A 20710-nucleotide genomic window follows, 5' to 3' on the forward strand; every position below is an offset into this window, starting at 1 on the left:
CAATTCAGGTGCATAGAGGATTCTGGAGACCTCACCCCTTCCTTTCCCTTGGTTTTCCCTGAACTTCCTCTAGATTTTGGCATTTCCCTTGCCTTGCTGTGCACTTCTGGGAGAAACAAAGGGCAAGGGGAAACAAAGAAAAAGAAAAACATTGGTGTTTTCCAAATTTTCCGTGGTGATCAGGTACACAGTTAGGAAAATATATTTAAAATGGAAGAGAAAAAGTCAAGATATAGGAACTTTAGGAATAGCAGTGATCTAGTTTTCTTTTAAAATTGAGTCAATCTAGACATTGCACTTTATACAAGAAAAAGTTGTGTGAATCCCAGATACCCAGCCTCTTTCGCAATCTCCCATATCACCTTGAGAGCCTCGAGGTAATTCCATCAAAGAATCATGGAATCACATAGCTTTGTAGCTGCGAGTTGAATATCCTGTTAAGATAACTAGAATTTAAAATTTTTTAAACAAAAATATTATTCCAGATGGCAACTCTTTTATTTTATTTACTCACATGAAAATAAATTCAGGACCAGAGCCATGCTGTAGGCAGTCCCTGTGGGAATAGAGGCTGTGTCAGTTAGCCTAGGCTGGGCTGCATGTGATAGCGAGCCCAGAGTTATGGAGCCTTAAACAAGGTCAAAAGTTTCTCTTTCACGTGAAATTAATGTGGAGTTAATGATTCCAGGGCTGACGTGGTAACTCCATGGCCCTCAGAGACCGCAGCTCCTTTGTTCTTGCTGCTTTGCCTTCAGAGTTTACCTCATGTCCAAAACAGCAATTCTAGCTCTAGTCATCACATTTGCATTCCAGGGGATATAGAAGATTGAGGGCCAAGGAGATTCCCAGAAACTGCCACACAGCTCCTCCAGTTGTATTTCAAAAGCCATTTCTTAAACACATGGCTACACCTGGCTGCAAGGAAGGCAGGGACTGCCTTCCTTATTCTGGGCAGTAGAGTGCTGGGGTTGTATTAATAAGGAAGAAGGTGAGAATGAATATCAGGGCAGAGAGCCATCAACCTGTGTCTGTATGTCAACAAGATGCCTATTCTAATAACTGTTCTTCATCCTGGTTACTACTTTTTCCTTCACTTTTATCTTCACGTAATATCTCCTGGATGAAAGTACAGAGCAATGAAACATCAGTTACATTATGTGACGCCTATAACAATAGTAATGAACTGGGAAGACAAGAGGTAAAGTAGAGATGGTTTCTAACTCAGAAACAAAAAGACAAGGGGGAAGAAAGACCTATTTTCTCTCCTCCCCTCTCTCTCTCACCCCTGCCCCCTCCACACAAATTTGTACACACTCTAGCTATTTTTTCTTATTTCTTGGCCAGAGCACATCACTGTAGAGTTGAAATATTTCACATGGTCCAGTGAAGAGAAAATGACAGTTATTTGACCTTTTTGTACTTAATGGCAGATCATTTAACAGAAAGGACTGCTGGTTTGTCTAGGGAATTAGTAAAGAGGAATATACTAATATATAAAAGGCATCAGCAATAAAAGAAGCAAAACCTTTTACAAATCACTCAGGAGAAGAAAGTCAAAAGCCCTGAGTTTCTTTGGTTATTTCAAACACTGCCTTTCTTTGGGTATCTTTTGCTTTCAAATATTTGCCAATTGAGATATGTTATTTCACTGGGATAGCCAGTTGAAGTGGGGAGTGCCTATATCATCGACAAAAGCAATGCATTCAAAGTGAGAAGATTCGTTTGTTGCCCCTTTCATCTTCAAGGTATGAGTTGCCTTACTCAGGGGAAGCTATATGGTAATATTCAACGCAGACTTGATTGGGCTGGCCTTGAGAGTACAGCAATGTGAGTCAAGACCAACATTATAACGTGTTGATTGATGAATTAGTTGGATGATGGTAGTGCAATGTGATAAAAATAATATATAGCTAGAACTGTGGTTCTCAAACTTTAGTGTTAATAAACTGAGTAATAATCAACTGAGGAGCTTGTTAAAACCACCTGGTCCTGGTCCAGCCACAAAACTCTAATTTAGTACATCTGGATAGGTCCCAGGAATCTGAATTTTGTTTGTTTTGTTTTGTTTTTGTTTTTGGTCGCGCCTCGCAGCATGCCCTGCAGTGGAACGTTCCCTGCAGTGGAAAAGTGGAGTCTTAACCACTGGACCACCAGGGAAGTCCCCCAGGAATCCGGATTTTTGCTAAGCATCTTAGGACCAAGCTTTGAGAAATACTGACCTAGAAATTCAGGTAGTGTGAAAATGATAGAATATGAGATTTAATACTATAAGAACTGGATTTGACTCACCTTTGCCATTTATGAACTGTGTGATCTTGGGCAAACTACTTAACCTCTGAGATCAGTTTCCTCATTTTTAAAATGAGTAAACATATAACTGCCTCATAGGATTGTTTTTTGAATTAACTGGGAAAAGATACTTGAAAACACATAGTATGTTGCTTGGCACATAATAAAGATATAAAAAAGTTTCTCCATCATGACATAATCTGAAGCGCTCCACAGAGATTCTTTACCCACAAAGTCTACCACAAGTAATCACCTGAAATTCCTACCAAAGAATCAGGCTTCTGGGTTAAAACACAGTCTTTAGAAAATACCTGTTGTTGTTTTTTTAATCAGGTGTAAGGTTCATACGTTTTTCTTTTATTTTAACTTTTTATTTTATATTGGAGTATAGCCAACTGACAATATTGTGATGGTTTCAGGTGCACAGCAAAGTGACTCAGCCATACATATACATGTATCGATTCTCCCCCAGACTCCCCTCCCATCCAAGATGCCACATCATTGAGCAGTAGGTCCTTGTTGGTGATCCTTTTAAAATATAGCACTGTGTACATGTCAATCCCAAACTCCCTAACTGTCCCTTCCCTCCACCCTTCCCTGCCCTGGTAACCATTTCTCTAAGTCTGTGAGTCCATTTCTGTTTTGTAAATATGATCATCTATATCATTTCTTTTTAGATTCCACATATAAGCAATATCATACAATATTTGTCTTTCTCTGTCTGACTTACTTCACTCAGTATGACAATCTCTAGGTCCATCCATGATGCTGCAAATGGTATTATTTCATTCTTTTTTATGGCTGAGTAATATTCCATTGTATATATGTACCATATCTTCTTCATCCATTCCTCTGTCGATGGACATTCAGGTTGCTTCCATGTCTTGGCTATTGTAAACAGTGCTGCAATGAACATTGGGGTGCATGTATCCCTTCGGACCATGTTAGAAAATACCTGTTGTGATTCAAGTAAGTCACTTTAACTGCTAATCCTTAGCTGGTGCTTCCTGGGGTGTGTTCCGTGGAACAGGAGTCCTGTGGGACATTAAGGGGTGGTATTTAAAAAGCTTTCATTGACAAATAATTTTGGAAAATGCAGGATTAAAAAAAATCAATAAAGTTTTCCAGTGTAAGACTTCTCTGAGCCTTTAATATGTTAATGCACATTTTGTCCTCAAGGGTGAGGTTGTGTATAAACATTTCCTAAATTTAACAGGAAAATCCTTTTTTTTTTTCTTCACACACACACACTGTATATTATTTTTACAAGAGATAAATAGACTGACACCAAGCATTATAAATGGATGACCACAACAAAAGCAACAATGATTGCAATTACCAAACACGAAACACACTCATGCTATGTCATAATATTGACATTCAGTCCAGTAATCCTCCACTAACAGCTCCTTTACTTTGCAGTGAAAATTGAAGGAAAATCCTTTTGAATGAAGCATCTCCGGGGAACACACTTGGGATACATAATGACATATTTCCACACATTGAAGTTTTAGGTTTGCTAGCAGAGAGCAGTAAGTTAAGAGAGAAACTAGAATGGTGGATTTTAGGAAAAGGAAATAGGAAAAGGTGTGGGATATAGGATGAAGCCTGGGGAGGGCAAATCCAAGTGAAAAGCTCACAGCAGCTGAGGACATCATGGGGGAACCAGGGGTCCTAGAGGCTAGGCCCTAATACGAAGCCTTTAGGGACTTCCCTGGTGGCACAGTGGTTAAGAATCCGCCTGCCAATGCAGGGGACATGGGTTCAAGCCCTGGTCCGGGAAGATCACACATGCCGTGGAGCAACTAAACCCGTGCGCCACAACTACTGAGCCTGCGGTCTAGAGCCTGCAAGCCACATCTACTGAAGCCCACATGCCCTGGGCCCACACGCTGCAACTACTGAAGCCCATGCACTCTAGGGCCTGTGTGCCGCAACTACTGAGCTTATGTGCTGCAACTACTGAAACCTGCGCACCTAGAGCCTGTGCTCCACAACAGGAGAAGCCACTGCAATGAGAAGCCTGCGCACCGCAATGAAGAGTAGACCCCACTTGCTGCAACTAGAAAAAGCCTGCGTGCAGCAACGAAGACCCAAAGCAGCCAAAAATAAATAAAATTTTAAAAAAAGACAAGAAGAAGCCTTTAAAGTCAAAATGCCTTAGTCACGATTTAGTCTAGTACTGCTCCGCTAGGGGAAAAAATTCTGTGCTTCCTTTCTCTGTTCTTATTTTTACCTTCATAGCTTCTGATCTGCCTAATTGAGGTCACCTAGGTACTCACAGTGGAAGTTCATTCCTCCTCTTCTCTTCCAAAAAACAGAAACTTTAATTAGATATTTAACATATGTCAGGCATTGGACTTGGAGCTAAGAATCAAAGGGTGGTGTCAGGCATCGGACTTGGAGCTAAGAATCAAAAGGTGAACATGATATTGTTTATGTCCTTGAAGAACAATCATCTGGTATGAGAGAAATATAGGTAAACAGATGATTATAGTTGTGTGATAATGTTAATTAGGTTACATTATAATTAACATAGTGAATGTTATAGTGAATGAGGGGTAGTGTTTCAGAAATTGGAGGTATCAGAAATATTTCAGGTATAAAGTTATGGTTGAGCTAATTCTTGAGGGGTAAGGGTTCCATGAAATGCAAAGGCTTAGGAGGATGAGGATAATAGAGTTCTAAAAGACAGACTTTCAGCTGGAAGCAGGGAGCACACATATTTGGTGGAGTTCATGGCTCTTTTATGGTGTAAAGGACTGGAGGTAAATTTGTAAAACAATGATGCTAAATCCAGCCTATAATTAAGAGCTATTTTCTGGGACTTCCCTTGCGGTCCAGAGGTTGACTCCTCACTTCCACTGCAGGGGGGCACTGGGTTGGATCCCTGGTCAGGGAACTAAGATCCCACATGCTGCGTCACACTGCCAGAAAAAAAAAAAAGAACGATTTTCCATCCATGACACAGTGATGTTTATGAAAGAAGTCAGCACTTAAAACACTATGGGTAAGGGCATATAATGGGCTTTGTGGTCATCCTGATAGATTCCCACTCAGGTGGGCTTTCCTGGGAACCTACATGATCACGGCTAAATCTTTCTTTTTTTAATTGAAGTGTAGTTGATTAACAATGTTGTGTTAAGTCACTGCTGAATCTTGAGTGTATCATCTATGCTCTTTGCTTACACTAGTTCTTGAATCAGATAGCCAATCTATTTTCATCTGAAACTAACCCGTCTTTCAAGGAGAAATTCACATCTCAGGCATACCCAGGGTGAAAATTTCTCTGACTACTGTAGTACATAGCACCATCTTTTTCTGAATTTATGAAGTGTTTATGGTCTAATGAGAACATTAGACACACAACTCAACTCATTCACTAGAGTTTCCTCTTATATGGAAATGATCCCTGAGAATTTCTTAAATCACCATTTAAATTGATAAGGTCTGACCTGCTCACTCTGAAATTCAAGAGTTAGCTAGTTTTTTTCTTTGCTATTTTTTTTGGCTGTGTCCTCTCTTCTGTGGAGCAGTGGGGTCCAAGGTTTCAATTTACACACTGACAAGCAGAGAAAATGGAAATTTATCCCTAAGCAGGGGAGACTATATGAAATTTGAGGTCAGGGGACATGTCTAATATTTCTTTTTATGCTCCCTGGTTTCCAATATTATTATTATTATTATTATTATTATTGGCCACACTGCGCGGCATGCGGGATCCTGGGATCGAACCCGTGCTCCCCGCAGTGGAAGTGCGAGGCCCTAACCCCTGGACCGCCAGGGAATTCCCTCCAGTATTATTCTTTGTTGGTTTGTTGATGAGCCTGGGGAGAGAAACACCTATATGGCATTAGAACTATGAAGATACTTCCCTGGACAAAAATGGCTACTCATTGTGGAGGGAGCCAGACAGAGAAGCTATCTCTCTGCCTGGAGGCAAGTGTCCCTGATAAACACCGACTTCTTTTCTGCAAGGCTCTATGTATTTAAATATTTTGAAAAAGAAAACCTCAATTTTATGAAATAAAACTGTTTTCCTCTAAAATTCAGGAATTAAGAGTTTTAAAATATGTATAGATAAAACAGAGATAAAAATCTGTAGACCTATTGATTATTTTCAGTCCTGGCAGAAAAAAAAAAAACTATGTTGTTAAAGAAATAACAATGTTAAGAGCCACTAGTGTATATGCCTCCAGTGCTTTTTGACAAAACGTAGACGAGAAAAGCAGAATGCTGTCTCCTTCATAACTGCTATTACTTTAAGCAATACTTTGGCCACAAGGTCTGCTGCCTTGCCTCTCTGATTTTCTTATTTCAACAATTGCACTAAATTCTGGGTAAATTAATTTTCCCTCAAAGTGAAAGGTCCTTTTAATAATTTCTTGAATGTTCACATCATTGTCATTAATGGGCTTTGTTCTGTTCACTGTAAGATAACTTCTTTATATACTTGTCTTTTCAAAGGCTTTCTTCCCATGAATAGACATCATAGTAAGTCACTTGAAAAAATCTCCTGTAAATATGGATTTTTTTCAATATTATCAACCATTGTCTTATAATTTTCTTTCATAACTCTGACTTGGAATTACAGAAACCCTGGTCATGAATACCAGGTCAAATTCTATACTTGTAGCTTGAAAAAGCAGTTTAATAATAAATATAAAGCTTATTGTAGTTAAAAAAATAATAGTAAAGCATCAATATAGGTTAGGATTCTGAACAATTTACTTTTTAAGTATCTTTTGTTCTCACTGTATACTTTGAAGTTTAAACTGAGAATTCAAGATAAAAATATGAATAGTTAAGAGTTCAAGGAAATGTCACTTGGAGACCATATTCTTTTTTTTTTTTACTTTTTTTTTATATTGGGAGTATAGTTGTTTTACAATGTTGTGTTAGTTTCTACTGTACAGTGAAGTGAATCAGCCATATGTACATATATCTCCTCTTTTTTGGATTTCCTTCCCATTTAGGTCACCACAGAGCACTAAGTAGAGTTCCCTGTGCTATACAGCAGGGTCTCATGAGTTATCTGTTTTATACATATTAGTGTATATATGTCAATCCCAATCTCCCAATTCATTCCACCTCCCCTTTCCCACCTTGGTGTCCATACGTTTGTTCTCTATGTCTGTGTGGAGACCATATTCTTCTTCTTCTTTTTTTTTTTTCTCTTTTTTCCCTTTTTTTAAAAAAATTAATTAATTAATTAATTTATGGCTGTGTTGTGTCCTCGTCTCTGTGCGAGGGCCCTCTCCAGTTGCGGCAAGCGGGGGCCACTCCTCATCGCGATGCGCGGGACCCTCACCATTGCGGCCTCTCCCGTTGCGGAGCACAGGCTCCAGACGTGCAGGCTCAGTAGTTGTGGCTCACGCGCCCAGTCGCTCTGCGGCATGTGGGATCCTCCCAGACCAGGGCTCGAACCCGTGTCCCCCCCACCGGCAGGCAGACCCTCAACCACTGCGCCACCAGGGAAGCCCGAGACCATATTCTTGAGAAGATTTTTTGTTTTTTTTTAAATTACCGAGAGAGGGATTCAGGGTAGTGCATTGTTAAGACCTGTAGGCTCCAATGAGTGACACACTAGACTGTGTGAATCTCTTCGTTCTTCCACTCGTTAGCTGTGTGACTTTGGTGTCCTCATCTATAAATTGGGGATCACAGCAGCTACTTCAAAGGGCTTTTATGAAAATAAATGAGGCAACACATATAAAGTGCTTAGCAGTGTCTTACACTTATTAAAATAGATTTTAACAGATCGAGGTAGCGTTTGTTGTAAGATATGTGTAATCTAATGTTAACTTTGTGGTCTGAAGTGTTTAGCTATCAAACGGATTCTTTTTTTTTTTTTGGTGGAGGGGACACCCGGAAGTGGATTCTTTAGTAGACCAAATCTTTTGTCACTGAAGTGTTCTGAAATATACCTTGATGTTTAAAAAAACAAATTATTATTATTGTATATGTTTGCCTGTTATTTTGGCATTGTATGAAATTTACGACTGGGAAACCAAATAACTCCAGGAATGAGAATTTAGAAACTTTCTTTTTTATAGGGCCCAAAGGGACCATTTTCATAGTACTTTCATTTGGGACACTCAGGTAAGAACACAACTCTTCCAGGAAATCTATGTGATTGAATATTATTTTTGTGTCCTCCAAGAGGGTGGCCAGCCATGTAGAGCAGGTCAAACCTACAGGCCCAGTTCTCAATTTAGAACAACAAATCAAGCGGATTGAGAATAAGTTTACAGGCCACACACCCAGGTGTGTCAAAAAGCACTTTATTCTTCTACAGGTAAAATTGATATCTATCTCTAGCTCTTATTCCTCTGAGATGCAGAGATTCAATTTCCATTTAATTCAGGTTTGCATCTAATCCTGGAAGGTTTAAATGGAGCTCACCAAGAATTTCTGGGGCTTGGCTGAAAGAGTTGGGTGCAGGATCCACTCTCCAATCCATTTAAAACATCTAGCACAATTTCTTTCTTGTCTATCCCCTCACCCTGCTTTACCTTCCCCCAGTCTGGACAACCTATGTTTAGCCTTCGGAGTAGATGTTATGTCTCCTCACCTAGTCTCCTTCCAATTTTTTTTAAATGGATAAACCTTATGTCCTGAATCCTCCAGAGATTGGATTTTTGAAATGCTTTAAGCCCAGATTTTGCAAGTAAAAAGTTGTGTGTTTCATTTAAGAGCCATCAGAGAAATGTGACTGACAATATATTTGATGATATTAAAGAGTTACTGTTTAATTTTTAAATGTGATAATGGTATTTATTGTGGTTATATTTTCTTTAAAAAATGAGTCTTTTCCAGCTAATATATCTTGTAGAACAAACAAACAGGTGTGGAGAAAGGGAATCACAAAAAAGTCTTTATCTTGGAGATATGTACTTAATATTTGTGAGTGAAATTATATGGTGTCCAGAATTTACTTCCGAAACTCCAAGGCAGAAGCGGAGTGGGTAAGGGTGTAGATTAATCAGAACTGGGCTTGAGTTGATAATAGTTGAAATTGGGTGGTGCATAGATAGGAGTTTATTATATTAGTCTCTCTGCCTTTGTATTTTGTTTGAGAATTCCCATAGTAAAAATGGTTTTTTATTTTGTTTTCTTTTGTTTTTTTTAAAGCCATAAGTTCTAAGAGCCTCTTACAGCAATCAGAAAACAAGAATTGAACATCTGTGTACCCTGAATTCTGGTCATCCCTCCTTCCCTGAGTAACGCCTAGCTCTGATCAATTGAGAAGAGTCACAGAGTGACATAATATTCTTGGAAAGGGGAAATCTTGTTAATATATCAAAGTTTCATCCTATTACACAAACCAGTCAATTCAGACTTTGGATATGGTAATATTTAATGATTAAAAATATGAATGACTGATACTTCCCTAATATCCTTTGGTTATATATTCACCATGTTAGATGTGCAAATTGATGCAGAAAGTTTGGAACTGTGAAACTATTTCGTAGGCTTGATGATTTTTTTATCAACCAGTTAGCCAGCTGGTTGGGGGGCAGGAGTAGGGAAGAGGTTACACCACATGAGTTATTCTGCACAGTTCAGCTAATGGAAAATGTTTCCAAATTATGGCCTCCATTGCTGAGAGTTTGTGTAAATTGATCTAACCACACTCTTGAAAATGTAACAAGCTCCTATAAGAGAAAGAAGTTAGTATGAGTAAAACATAGTATTAAAATAAAGTAGTGGTAACCTTCATGTCAATATAAAAAAAATGACGAAGGCAGCTACTGTGCAGGCTATAGAATATTTAGCAATATAATGGCTGATTTCATCCCTTGTTTGTCCCCTATGGTAGAGAATTTATTCATAAAACATTTATTGAGCACCTACGCTATGCAAAGAACTGGACATGAGAAGACAAATAATACACAGACTCCAACGTGGAGCTCATGGTATGATAGGTAGCTGGGGGTACAGCATGGACTACTTCTGATTACCCTCTCATCCTCTCACTCTCCCAGCTTCTTTTAATAAGTATAAGATTAATACAAGTATTAAGATCAGAATTTAGAAAATTCTGCAAAACGTTACTTATAATTAGTTTGAAACATTTAGAAACACATAGATTTATTCTCCTTAATGGCAAAGAGTAGCTAAGATGAACAACTACTGGATATTTTAATTTAGTGCATTACTTTTCTTTGATAATCTTGAAATTCAGAGCTAGGTGTCGGAGAAAAGGTGTTTTTCTTCTCAACTCATTTATTCTCCCACCCATTTCTTCTTTTCTTCACTCCCTATATCCCTGCTAGAGCCACAGTGAAAATTATTTTAATTTCTAAAAGGCACTTCTGTGGGAGAGAGGAAAAAAAATGTTACAGTTAAATAAATGTTGGAACAGGCAGAGTGTCCTCTATGAAGGACATTGAAGTAGCTAATAGTTCCCCTAAGAGATTACCAGTGAAGTGGTCTTGCATGAAAAGAAAGGTGGCATGAAAGATCATTGCTTCAGTTATTATTAATGGAATGCTATTCCCACAAAGATCATCTGGGGAATGGTTCTGATTGGTCATCTGGTATCATCAAAGGTAGTTTGTTTAGCTGTGTGACTAATGCCACTGTTTTCAAGGTCTCCTCATGGCACTTCAATTAAATGGAAGCTGTGGCAGTTAGAGAAGCTTTCTTGAACTCTTTGCAGAGTTTCAGGAAAGGAAAACTTTTCCATTAACTGTGAAGCTAAAAAAAAAATCCTATAATGTATTTCTTAACCAGATTAGAAACCAGAACCCTGGTAGGCTTTTGTTTAGCTGTTTTGCTGAGGGTGTTCTGCTAAGGCCATGCAAAGAATGAATAATTCAGATTGAAAACCTTAGCATTTTACTTAAAAGCCTTATTTTCATTTTTGGAAAATGTGACAGCAAGAATTAGTACTGGCACTTCTGTTTCAATAATGGTGGTGACGTTTAAATGACAACAAATATATAATTGGACTTACATGCACATTTATGGACACAAAAAAAATGTCATTACCTATTTTGGTGGAACATTTTACACTTACTCTATAAACGACAAAAATCAGCTTAAGTTGTTTTTATCGATAAGCAATGAATCAATGTGAGAAACCCTTGTGGCATTCATACTTTGAGAAGAATATCTTTTTTTCCATTCCCTGATTTTGAAAGGATGAAATTGTTTGTTTTAAATAAGATCCTTGATGAATCCTCCTTAAATAAATGTTAACCCATTTTCATAACATTCCTTAAAGTCCTGTGGAGATCAATAATTAGACTTCTCAAATTAGAAGATAGATTAGAGACAAACTGTAGCAGAATAATTCTATGCCTCCCTCAGTTTGATTGAGCTGAAATTGTCTGACTCTCATAGGGTATGAGATTTAGCATTTTATGGTGAGAACAGAGAAGAGAGATTAGGAAATAGAATGTTGTGGGAAGAATGGGGGAACTCATTTATAGCACTTTGGGTACCAATCATTTTACCCATGGAAGACACAGGATAAATAATGATATAAAACAACAAAGAAAAATAACTACTCTTCTCTCAACTACTGCATAGATATTCATTTTAAGATTAAGAATGCAATAAATTTATGTATTAATAAGAAATATGGCTTTGAGCTCAAAGACTTGCTGTGAATTCCTGGTTTACTAAATCCCAACAGTGAGGTCTGAGTATTTCCACGCCTCCTTGAAGTTTCTGAGACACACAGAGAGTCACAAATAGTTTTTTTTAAAACCAATTTTTAATTGAAGTATAGTTGCTGTACAGTATTACATGTTAAGGTGTACAATATAGTGATTCACAATTTTTAAAGGTTATACTCCGTTTATAGTTATTATAACAAATACTCATTACTTTTTGTCTGCCAATCTCTTGGCATTATACTGTATGATCCATTTGTTAACTTGAATTAAATTTCTTTTAAATATATGGTGCCTTGGTAGGTGTTTTCCCAGATGTCGCTAACCTTAAAAGTTACACATGCATTCAACTTTGGAGTAGCCATTAAACATTGCTAGGTTTCTACTAGAGACCATTTTAGTCCACCTATTAGTTGGGACATATGGGTAAAGTCTGAGAATTAAATATATAAAACAACGATCTATAGATATGTTAAGATTGACTGTCCTGTCTTTAGCATCTTTATAGGATTAATCTGTGTCTTCTGTTTTGCAGCAGCTCAATAAAAATGTGGCTACTGCTGTTTGCTATTTTCATTCCCTGCTCCTTTCCTTGGCTCAGGTAATTCTCCATACCTGTTATTTGGCCAGACTGCTCCACAATTCACCAGCCCTCCGTGGTTCTTGCAGCAAATACAACTCACACTTCACCAACAGATGGTTCAGTACAATTCGTGTTGGTCTCAGATTCTGCCCAGGAATGCAAGCTATTTCTAATGCAGTCCACAGTAGAATGCTGAGAGCTGGCTTCCCATCCCTCTCCAGTCTTATCCCTGCTTGGTCATTTAGTGCCCTCATTCCCTTTTTCTTCCTAACAAATCTAACCCCAAGGAAGATTTAAAACCCACAATTCAGTCTAAATCAATGATATTGTTTAAAGGGTTAGATCTGCCAGGCACATCTACATTTACTAGCTGACATGAGTTTTAGATAATAAAATTATTCTTTATTGGTAGAATTTTAGGTCTCAAAAGACATTGGAAAAGATTTCTTGGGGGGGACCAGGGGTGCAGGTGAGTCAAAGGGTCTCGTCCAGCACCTCAGAAAATACTCCCAGTCTTTTACTTTGCTTACTTATGAGATTAGTTCTGGTGAGGCATAACGCCCCTTCTCCAAACCATCTCTCTCTCCCCACCTTTATACTGCATATCAGGGAAACCTCTACTAAGAAGCTTTTCTTGATTAGTCTCACCATGCTTCAGCCAGCCTGTTTAAATTCTGGCCTACTCTTCCACTGTTATCAGGCTGTTAAAGACCTCCAAGGTCCCGGGCCTAACACTTTTATAGACCCTATCCAACATCATATCATATCGAATTGTACTGACATCCCACTTCAACCATATATATTTTTTCCTGCAACAATAATTTAAAAGGATTGTAATACTTTTATGTCCAAAAATTTTTAGCTATGTATAGCTTGTTTAAGATTGCCTATGATTTCTTGGTAATCATTGTGCAGTCTCAGAAATTTGGGTGATAAGAAAATATCTTACTCTTTTTTTAATGTAATGATGTTTTATGAATATTAAATTTCACAGGTAGTGAAGAAGATATGATGGTGACAGTTTGTGGAAATTTAATTAAGCACTTAATTTACTTTTAAAGTTTTTTGTAATGAAATTTTTTTTCAGGTTTCAAACATTTTTACAAGTACTCAGAAGGCTCATTTTCTAAAAATAAATTTATTTATTTATTTATGGCTGCTTTGGGTCTTAGTTGCTGTGTGTGGGCTTTCTCTAGTTGCGGTGAGTGGGGGCTACTCTTCGTTGTGGTGCACGGGATTCTCATTGCGGTGGCTTCTCTTGTGGCAGAGCACGGGCTCTACGTGCACAGGCTCAGTAGTTGTGGCTCGCAGGCCCTAGAGTGCAGGCTCAGTAGTTGTGGCGCACGGGCTCAGTTGCCACGACACATGTGGGATCTTCCCGGACCAGGGATCGAACCCCTGTCCCCTGCACTGGCAGGCGGATTCTTAACCACTGCACCACCAGGGAAGTCCTTGAAGCCTCATTTTTTAAAAAAATTTACTTTATTGAAGTATAGTTGATTTACAATGTTGTATTAATTTCTGCTGTACAGCAAAGTGATTCAGTTGTACATATATATATTCTTTTTTGTATTCTTTTCCATTATGGTTTATTACAGTATATTGAATATATTTCCCTGTGCTATACAGTAGGACCTTGTTGTTTATCCATCCTATATATAATAGCTTATACCTGCTAATCCCAAATTCCCAGTCCTTCCCTCCCCCCGCCCCCTTTGGCAACCAGAAGTCTGTTCTCTATGTCTGTGAGTCTGTTTCTTCATAGACATTCATTCTAATGACATCTATATATCGAGTAATGTGCTGGCAGAGAAAGTTAAGAAGTTGAAAAGACAAAGTCCCTGCCCTCAGAGAGTTCAGAGGAACATATCTAAGGAAATAATACCCATGCAGGGTGATAAGTGCTCTAATTAAAATAGCATTAGGGACACAAAGATGGCTGTGACTAACTCACCTCAACCCAGTTCTCAGAAGAGGTGACTTTTGAGCATAACAGTGACTGACTTCAGTCATTCCTAGATTGAAGAGTCAGGATCATTCATGGAGGACTGTCTCATTAATTATTTTCACATTCTATTTTTTAACTAATACAATCTTGAGTTCTTGTAAAAATCTGGAACATCTACCAGAATTGGTCTGATATGATTCTCAACCCATTGGGTCACCCTCTTTGCAGGAGCCTCCCTTCCACTGTAGAAATAGAATATGAATAGGAGGGTGATCCAGTTGCATGTGATCTTCAGAGAGAAACTTCGAAGTCAGTGCTATCATGATCCCATCAAATAGGTGAGGAAATAAAAACTCAGAGAAGGGAATTCATTTGCCTAAAGTCAGACGGGTAGTAAAATAGCAGAGGTGGGGATCAACCTCCCATTAGTGTGACTCCACAACCCTTAACCTCACCTCTCTGTAAACTGGGACACTGAACGCACACTCCCACCTCATTCCTATGGCTGCTCTTCTCTAGGTAACTTGGTGTGTAGTACATTTTTCTCAATTTCCTTCTCTGACGATGAAATGTAAAAGAACTTTTAGAAAGAAGGGGAAAAAAAACCTCTCCATATCCAGGAAGAGGTAAAAACTTATATCAGGAAAAGATAACTCAGAAAGGAAAAAATATTGAGCACAAAATCATTCTCCTGATACCCCCAGCTTTTCCCAAAGCTTCTTTTATAAAGTGACAAGCATTTCCGTCTTCATCCTACATTTCTGCCTACCTTAGCAAGAAATATTTTGCTTGATACATAGTTTTTGATAAGGGAAGATGCATCAGGATAAAAAGGTGATAATATTTCATATACTTGAATGAATTTTAGGATGGAAGTTTAACAGAACAATAGGTGTATTCATATTATAGCCATTTTTAATGATCCCATTTTAAGATCTTGTTAGAGGCTAAGAATAGAACCCACACAAACACTGAGTTAGTGAAAGGTACTAATAACAAAAATTCCTCAGAGCCATGAAGATTAGTCTTTGCTGTAAGTTAGGATAATATTCTGTTAGAGGAGTTCTGATTTTAGTATTGTGTAAGCTGCTTTCTTAATACATATCTACCCTCTGCCTAGGTGATATTCATGAAATAAGGCATAGATAATGCATTTAGTAACACTGAGCTGAATCAAGCAAAACATAATTTGTGTGCAATTTTGGGGAGTGTAAAATAAAAGTTGTTTTAAATGTCAGAAAAAAAATCCATAAAAATAAAGCATTCTAATCAGAGAAAAAATTCAAAAGCTTGTGTCATAAAGGAAAACAATTTACTTGTGCCGGTACCCTTAATAAGTGCCCCAAAGCGTTCCAGTGCTGTTACATTCTCTAATGATATTACAGTATGTGGCACATCTCATCTAATCTGTTAGTAAAATCCTAAAGTCACTTATGTCAGTCTCTAATGCAAGCCAAATGAGTCTTTCCAGTAATAAGAAGCTTCGCAGAATTAGTTTTCGTTTTGCAGAAAATTGCCATTGGGGCTGGCACTTTTATCTAAAAATTTCACTCGTGCATAAGCAAAAAACTCATATATTATTTGGTTACATTCCATCAGTATGAGAAATAACATTGTGAGAATTCTATGCATGCTAATGATATATAGAAATCCACCTGCTTTCAGATAAAATGAGTTTAATTTTCTGTTGCCCACTGCCTGGTTGGCCTTTCATAAATTACTTATGCACAGCTATTATTAAAATAGAGGGAAAGCAAATTAGAAAGTCCTCCTATCTCTCCACTGGATTTAGCCAAGGCAGGACTGTGACAGCTAGAGTCAGCGTTTTTGAAAAAATTCTGCTCTCTTGAAAAATTTTGCATCTCTATACAATTCTATACCACTGTTGTAAACGTTCTGACCTGCCTTCTTACCAAATTAACCTAAATCCTTTCTATTTTTCAACATTAATGGAATCCTCTAGAGTCCTGCTGATATATATTAAAATATATTTATTGGTTAATTTGAATTCCAGCATTTTGTACCTCATTTCCAGCACTCCTGTTAAATCTGAACAGCTTTGAGCTTTAGCATTAAAAACTTACAAATTAAGATACATACAGTACATCTTACAATTATCAGATCAAAACAACTTAACTTTTATTGGAGTATAGAATGGCAAACTTAACTTTCTGATAAAATAGAAAATGAAGGCTGTCTGTGTGAAAGAGTTAATTGGATTTCAATGAGTGTTTTCTAGCTGATGAGGGGGCGTCTTTATTGGCCAGTGAATACTTGACCTCTCGGTTTTAAGGACAGGTGAAAAGTTTTTATTTCTTGAGTGTTTTGAAGTCCAAAGTTCCCAATAACTGAAGACTAATTTCTGTTAATATTACTTTGCTCAAGTATGATCACAAGTTTCTTAGAATATCTGGTTACCATGTCTTTGAAGCCTGAGTAAGTATTGATGAGGCTCTACCCTTTCATTCCATAGTGTTAAAAGAGTTATCAAAGCACTATTTTGAAAAGCAACTTCAACCGCAGTTCATATTGTAAAAGATAAAATAAAGAACACTCCCAAGCCATTTCATAAAATATATTGATAAACAGATTTTTTTTTTAAAGAGAATTGCATCCTGTGTTGGGGAGGATTGGCTATCATACTCAAATAGCATTTAACCTAGTTCTGAAAAATTAAATATGCTCATTAGTTTCTGTTGTTAAGATCTTCATAGTGTTTTGATATAAGCTTTGTACATAACTAAATGGAGTTTTAAAAACAGCATCTTGATAGTATAAGTTATTAATACAAATAAAATTACAAATAAGTATTTGTGGTGTATGTGTGGGGTGTAAGTGGAGCTGTCTTAGGAAAGTATGGTGGAATGGGGAAAGGAGACACATACCTCTTTTTTGCCCTCATCTTTGCCCTGAATCCAAACTAGCCATTTTTCTTTCTCTTTGGGAGAAATCTTTCAGACAAAGGTAGCAAACATACTTATGCTCACGTTCAAAATGGATGTTGGAAAAGAATACCAAGCAAACAAAACCTAGCATCACAACTAAAAGGCATACAAATGATTTTGGAAATTTGCTGCTGTAAGATACCAGAGGAAAGTATTATTTTCAGGTCCGTCCACAGCGATTTTCAAATGGGGTCATCTCTCCTCCTGTCAAAGTTTAATGACAAAGTGTTGTTCTCTCCTTGAGAGAACTGGATGGAAAAATACTATTTGTGTATCCAGCATTATTAATTTTAAAATTCAGTGTGTAATTATATGGTGTTATGATGCCTTTAAAATAAATCTATTCTGAAACTTGCAAGGTGGAATTCACTAGTGAGGTGGAATTTACTAGCAATAGAGTTTTGTCAAATGTATCAAAAAGAATGCAGAGTTTGAGCTTTTGCCCTCCCTCGCCAGCTGCAAAGCCGAGGACATGTGGAGCCACTGGGTTTGGCAGCTCCTGCGTTCTGAAGGCAGCGGGGGCCTCCGGGTTTCAACTCCCCGCGGGCGTTATTTCCCCGGCCCTGCGGAGAGATTTCTTCACCACCACAACCAAGGAAGGATAATATATGAGGCGAGTGGACATAACTCCTTTAGGACAAAGGAAATTAACTTTTGATACCCGTGCATTGGTTCAGGACTTGGAAACTCATGGATTTGACAAAGCACAAGCAGAAACAATTGTATCAGCATTAACCACTTTATCAAATGTCAGCCTCCATACTATCTATAAGGAGATGGTCACTCAAGTTAAACAGGAAATAACAGTACAACAGTTAATGGCTCATTTGGACTCCATCAGGAAAGACACAGTCATCCTAGAGAAAAGTGAATTTGCAAATCTGCGAGCAGAGAACCAGAAAATGAAAATTGAATTAGAACAAGTTAAGCAACAACTGATAAATAAACCCAGTCGAATCAGAGCAGATAATAAACTGGATATCAACCTAGAAAGGAGCAGAGTAACAGATATGTTTACAGATCAAGAAAAGAAACTTATGGAAGCAACCACAGAATTTACCAAAAATGAAACCAAAACCAGAGTTATATTTCAGACACCGGTAACAAAATTGACACTGAAATTGCTTATTTAAAAACGCTAATGGCGTCTAACAAGCTTGAGACAATTTGTTACCTTGCAGCCTCAGTGTTTACTTGCCTGGCAATAGCATTGGGATTTTTATAGACTCTGGAAATAACAGTGAAACTACTATATTATGCTCCTAATCCTGCTGCTGTTGACTTCTTAGAACAAACACTGTGCCAGGATGGATTTACTCTGAACTTTGAAAGTTGCAGTAGAAACTTAATACAAGATTATTTAAAGTACATATGGACTAAAGGAAATGTTTTAGAATGGGAAGGTGCATTTTGTCTTTGTTTTTTATATATGTCTTTATTGTATTATGTTGAAAAGATGACGTTCAAAACCTGATTGATTTGAGATAGACAGGCCTTTTGTCTTTATCCTTTTGATAGCTCATAGAAACTGAAGCAGAGTTTTCTTGTTTGCTTGAACAACTGTAAATCATACAGGATTTCTTTGGTATGTGTTGCAAATTTGTTTAGTTATAAATAGGGAATCTAAAGTATAGAGTAGTCAAAAGACTGACCTTGTATGGTCCAGCAAGTGAGAATCAGAGGCTCTCCAACTAAATTTTTTTCAAAGAGCTAACAGCTGGGTTGTTTTCAAAACAAAACTTTCTGTAATTTGATTCAAAATATCTCAGAATCCTCTTGCCTAAGAAAATTCTTGGCACACTGTAGATAAATTTGTGTTGGATTAATAAATAAAGACCATATAGATTCCATGGTAAAAAAAAAAAAAAAAGAATATAGTTTGAGATCAGTGAGCTACTTGAATCATGATAGCTGATCCTCTGTTTATAAAATACTTAACTAGCTGAAGTTTCTTAGATGTCTTGTTTTTTACCTTGGCAATGGTGGTTTAAGCCAAGAAATCCCATGGAAGACAAATAATTAGTGTGCCATTACTCCCCAGGCATCTGCATAAAGTCTAACACCTGAATGAAAAAAGAAGCATCTATTCTTTTAGACAGTTTAAGGTAACAGCATGGTTGGCATTTTGTAGACACAGCTTCCTATCAGTTCTAAGGGTTGTAGGCTGAGAAGAAACTTAAATCTAAATTGAAAATAGAAGATGAATTAAATTATCAGGATAATTCAGGCAAAAAGTAAAGTTTTGCAAATAAATCGGTCACATGCTATTCCTCAAAAACTATAGCTTGCTTTTCCTATAGACTGTTTGCTTTGAATTAATTCATCATTTAATTGATCAGTTGTTTCCCTGTAAATTGCTTGAAGAGCAGCATGAATAGAGTTGTGAAAAGCTAGGAACTTTTGAGTCTAACAGACTTGGATTTGAAACTTGGCTGTAACGTTACCTACCTGTGTAGGTACATAACCTCACTTAAGCCTCAGTTTCTTCTTTTGTAAAAATGGAATAATACCTTACTCACATTTATCAGGAGGATTGAATAAGGTCGTGTTTGAAAATGATCGACTTATGAGTATGTAGGTGCTCAGTAAACATTAGGATTTCTTTAGTGCATTTAATCAGCTACAGGTATGTAAGACTTTTTAAAACAGGCTTCAGATCTTATACATTTTTGGTAGTATTAAAGGTATGATTTCCATATATAACTTCTCTTTAGTCAATTGTAGGTATGTAAAAATTTTGTTGTTGTTGTTGTACTTTAGATATAATATATATTTTTGTAGTGTATTCTTATGATCGCCATAAAACTCCTCAGTATGTACATCCATGAATGAAGCAGAGAAGAGTTTGTTTCTTACAAAAGGACAAGGATTTTGAAAATACAAAATATTTCAAAACATTCTTAAATAAGAAAATACTTGAGTTGCTCAATGTAGAATATTTGAGAATTATACAGTGATATAAATTGAAAAATGAAAATCTTCTTTCTTTCCATATTCCAAAGACATTTGACTATTTCTATACATATCCATATTTTTTTATAAAACTGAGATCGTATTGTATTTGCTAAGATTTGATAACCATTTCATTTAAGAACATATTGGTCCTTCCTCATGACAAATATTTTTATAAGCGTAATTTTTAATGACTGCAAAATATTCAGGTGAATGATCTTACAATAATTTATCAAACCATTTACTATTTTTGGATGCTTAGGTTGTTTCTAACTTAGGGCTATTGTATAATTTTATTTAACTAACAGATTTTTGTCTGCATTTTTTTGTTGTCTTCTTTGGTAACCTAGTTGTCAATGAATATAGG

At 37.1% G+C, this 20710-nt stretch overlaps 1 pseudogene across 1 annotated transcript; it reads left to right on the forward strand.

Moving 5' to 3' along the window:
- Positions 1–7454: 7454 nt before the first annotated feature.
- Positions 7455–19239, forward strand: LOC309629738 (coiled-coil domain-containing protein 90B, mitochondrial pseudogene; annotated as a pseudogene). Its single transcript has one exon. The product of its transcript is annotated as a coiled-coil domain-containing protein 90B, mitochondrial pseudogene (transcript).
- The last annotated feature ends 1471 nt before the right edge of the window (positions 19240–20710 follow it).

The sequence above is a fragment of the Balaenoptera borealis genome (assembly GCF_965194805.1).
Source record: "Balaenoptera borealis genome assembly, chromosome: 5".
In the NCBI taxonomy this organism is placed as follows: domain Eukaryota; kingdom Metazoa; phylum Chordata; class Mammalia; order Artiodactyla; family Balaenopteridae; genus Balaenoptera; species Balaenoptera borealis.